The sequence below is a fragment of the Ovis aries genome, chromosome 5, assembly GCF_016772045.2.
Source record: "Ovis aries strain OAR_USU_Benz2616 breed Rambouillet chromosome 5, ARS-UI_Ramb_v3.0, whole genome shotgun sequence".
Lineage (NCBI taxonomy): Eukaryota > Metazoa > Chordata > Mammalia > Artiodactyla > Bovidae > Ovis > Ovis aries.
The window spans coordinates 48,918,557-48,922,611 of NC_056058.1; the positions used below are offsets into that span (position 1 = coordinate 48,918,557).

General features: G+C 38.6%; 1 non-coding gene and 1 pseudogene across 1 annotated transcript; both read left to right on the forward strand.

Moving 5' to 3' along the window:
- The first annotated feature begins 1,203 nt into the window (after positions 1-1,203).
- LOC114115044 (U6 spliceosomal RNA) lies at positions 1,204-1,308 on the forward strand. Its single transcript, XR_003589548.1, has one exon. It is a non-coding gene; the product is annotated as a U6 spliceosomal RNA (small nuclear RNA).
- A 1,007-nt stretch (positions 1,309-2,315) lies between these two features.
- On the forward strand, positions 2,316-2,653 carry LOC114115012 (mitochondrial import inner membrane translocase subunit TIM14-like; annotated as a pseudogene).
- The last annotated feature ends 1,402 nt before the right edge of the window (positions 2,654-4,055 follow it).

Consider the following 4,055-nt stretch of genomic DNA (forward strand, 5'->3'; position numbering starts at 1 on the left):
CAGCTGAGTCGTGTCATAAGGCCAGGCTCAGGAAATCAGTGGTCTGAGGTCTTGTATGCTTGTCGCATGAGAATATCAATACTCTGAGCATACTCGGAGGCAGCATCATATAGTGGACACAACTTTGGTGTTAGAAAGATCTCAATTCAAATTAATCTTGACTGGTAAATAAAGTCAATAGATCCTCTGGAGTATATTTCTTCATCTCTGAAAGAGATTAATAATATCCACGTTAACAGGAAACATGAGTAAAGAATCTGATACTTAGTAAGCACTCAATACAGTTTGGTCCCTTCCTTTCCTCTTCAACAAGTTCTTTTAATTGAAAATGACTTTTTAAAATGTCGTCCTTTCATGGTTCACTGATGCAAGGCCAATTCTTTGGCCCTTTCCATAGGATACACTGACGTGATAGGGAGATGAGGGGATATACTGTCTCCTGAATAGACTGTGTTTTAAGAAGGACTTTCAGGAAAGGAATTTTGATGTAGCAAGGGCAGTGCTAGTGGCAATGTCAGTATTATGTTCTGGGAAATCTGAAAGTTCTATGAGGCTTCTCTGAAACCATGAAAGTAGGAAACATTTCATTTCTGCCTGCTCTATGATCTATAAACACCACCTAACAATAGATACATTGGTCATCAGCATTCAATTGTACTACTTGTCATAGAAAGAGCTTAACAGGTTTCTATGAAGATCGCATAGGAAATACAAGTCTATAAAGTTCAAAGCACCTTATAGATTTTTATTTTGTCCTGAAATATTGTGCATTTATTATATGAAATAAATTACACACTAGCATTCATTTGAAATTCTTTTTGTCATATTAAGAGTACACATGATCTTTGACTTGAGTGACTTCACTTTGATCTTTGACTTCATTATACTTCCAGGAATCTCTCCTAGAATACACTTAATGTGTGTACAAATATGCATGCAGAACCATATTTACTGCAGCGTATTTGTACCAACAAAGAGTAGTAAGAATTGCTTATTATAGAATAGTCATATAATAGAATACTATGAATCCATTAAATGATAAACAATTATTAGTCAGATAGCAACTACATGCTTAGAACCTTATTGAATGCTGTAGGAGAATAAAAAGAACTATATGTCATGATTCTTATCCTGGAGGAGTTTATGACTTGGTTGAGGAGGGTCCAAGATGCACAGATCCCCGGCTCAAAATTGTATGTCTTCGTGCTCACTTCAGCAGCATATGTACTAAAATTGAAATGATACAGAGATTAGCATGGCCCCCTGGGCAAGGATGACATGCAAATTCATGAAGTGTTCCATATTTTTTAAAAAAATAAAAGAATAAACTAAAAAGAAAATGTATGCTACGTGAGGCAACTTTTTGGTTTGTGTTCTTGAAGAAGAATCTTCTGGACCAGAGGATGGCAAACTACAGCCCATCAGCCAAATCCAACTCCTTGCTTATTTTTGTAAATAAAATGTAATTAGAACACAGACATGCCCATTCGTTTATCTATTGTCTAGTTTATTTTCCTTTTTTTTAAAAAATGTTTATTTATTTATCTGGGTGCAGCAAAGTGCCGGGTCTTAGTTTCGGCACTGGGGATCTTGAATCTTTGTTGCAGCATGCGGGATTTTGAGTGGTGGCGTGTGAACTCTTAGTTGTGGCATGTGGGATCTAGTTCTCCGACCAGAGATGGAATCCAGGTCCCCTGCACTGGGAGCATGAAGTCTTAGCCACTGGACCACCAGAGAAAGTCCCTAGGCTACTTTCCTTATACAGAGTTGAACAGTTGCAACAAAGATCTTATAGCCCACAAAGCCAAAAATATTTACCAACTGGTCCTTCACAGGAAAAGTTTAATCCTCTTGTAGGCCTTAAAAAAAAAAAAAAAAAAAACAAACCTCCTTAAAAAAGGGGTTGGTGGTGCGCTGTGACTACCTAGAGGGATGGGGGGTAGTGGGAGATAGGTTCAAGAGGGAGGGGACATATGTGTACTTATCGTTGATTCACATTATTGTACGGCAGAAACCAACGCAACACTGTAAAGCAATTATCCTCTAATTAAAAATAAAATTTTAAAAAAGTCCAAGATTCACAGGGAAAATAAATGGACTGGAATTAAGGATGGTTTTAAAATATGCCCATAAATTCTTTGATATGTTTTCCTTTACTAGATGAAGCTGAATCCCTGGGGCACCTGTGTGTGGGCAATTTGTGCTTGCTGGTGGTGGCCACGTTGCTTTCTGATAGAGGTGTGGAATTGCTGTCTGTGGCCTCTGGCTGGAATGAACCACAGGCTCTGAGGAGGCAGGGGAGCTGAGCTGGAACTATGGCCAATATAGTGGTAGCAGTTAGACTGACCATTGTGCAGGTCATTATGTTTTGCAAGCTATGAGGCATATGGACTCTTAAGTAAAACAGATTTTTCACAGTCTATCCAAGTCTGCCTTCACTAGCGACCATTACAGAGATGAGTTTGAATGCAAAATGACAAAATGGGAAGCAGTATTAATACTAGGTTTAAGTCCTACTGCCAATAAAGAAAAAATAAGAGATGCTCATCGATGAATTGTGCATTTAAATCATCCAGACAAGACAGGATCTCCTTAGATAGCAGTCAAAATCAATGAAGCTAAAGATTTACTAGAAGCCCAAGCTAGAAAATGAAGTAAATGTATGATGAATTTTAAGTTCTTATTCGTTTGTGTACTTGGGTACCAGCTTTTTATCATAAAATACCTCAAAGCTCCAAAAAATAAATAACTAAAAATAAAAGATGAAGCTTAATTCTCCTCTGAGTATGGACTGAACTTAGTAACTTCCTTCTAATGAATAAAATAATGTGCAAATAAGGGTGTGTGAATCCTGACACTTGATCATAAAAGATGTTACAGTCTTTTCCTTGCCCTCAGATCACTTGCTGGAAGAAAGTCGATTGCTATGTTGTGAGGACACTCAAGTAACCCTGTGCAGAGGTCCACGTGGCAAGGAACTGATACCTTCTGCCAGCAACTAGCAAGGAACTGGGCCTTCTACTAATGGCCACGTGAGGAAACCCTCTTGGAAGTGGAGCCTTCAGCTCCAGTCATACCTTCAGATCGCTGGATTCTTGGCTGATGTCTTAACTGCAACTTCATGAGAAACCCTGATTCAGAACCACTCCGTTAAAACCACTCCTGAATTCTTGACCCACAGATACTGGGAAATAATATCTCTTGCCTTAACCTGCTGAATTTTGGGGTAATTTGTTATTTGACAATAAATAACTAATACAAACTGAAAGCTATAGATGCTCTAGAGCAGTGGGTCTGCAAACTTTCTCTGGAAGGGCCAGATAGTCAGTATTTTAGGCTTTTGAACCATCTGGTCTCCATGGCAACTACCCCACTCTGCTGTCATAGCAAGAGGGCAGCCACACACATAGGTAAACAAATGTGCATGGCTATGTTCCAATAAAACTTTATTTACAAACACAGGCATCAGGGTTGTGGGCCATAGTTTGCCAGCCTCTGCTCTAGAGAATCAAATTTTAATGACATTAAGCAATGATTAGAAAGGAGTTGTAGAAGCTGGGGAATTTCTCAGCTGAAGGCTGCAAAACCAACTACCAAGGAAACCCCTGATTAGAAAAGGGTATGTGCACAATATGGTCACAATTCTTTTTTTATCTTTCCCTGTAAGTTTTTGCCAAGAGAAGAAAAATAAAATAATCAGGAGGGTGATGAGATTTTTTTTCTCCCCCTAAGAAATTCTAGAATGAGGACTGAGCACCCACCAGGGAAGAGAATGAGAAAACTGAAAATAGGAGGAAACTACTCTATGGTCTTTTTGCCAAGCTGCTAAGACCTGTGAGCACCAGCGCCAAGGCTAGTGTTTTAAACACGCAAAGCAAGTTTGTTAATGATGGAAGATTATCTTTCATTAACACCTGGAAATAGGACAAGGAACTAAAATGTAGTTACTGTTAGTGGAAATTAAAAAGGGACCCAGACTTTACTTAAGTTTATTTTATACCATTTTGCTCCAAGTAGATCACATTTTCTTCGTGGTCCTTAGGACTTAGAAATTG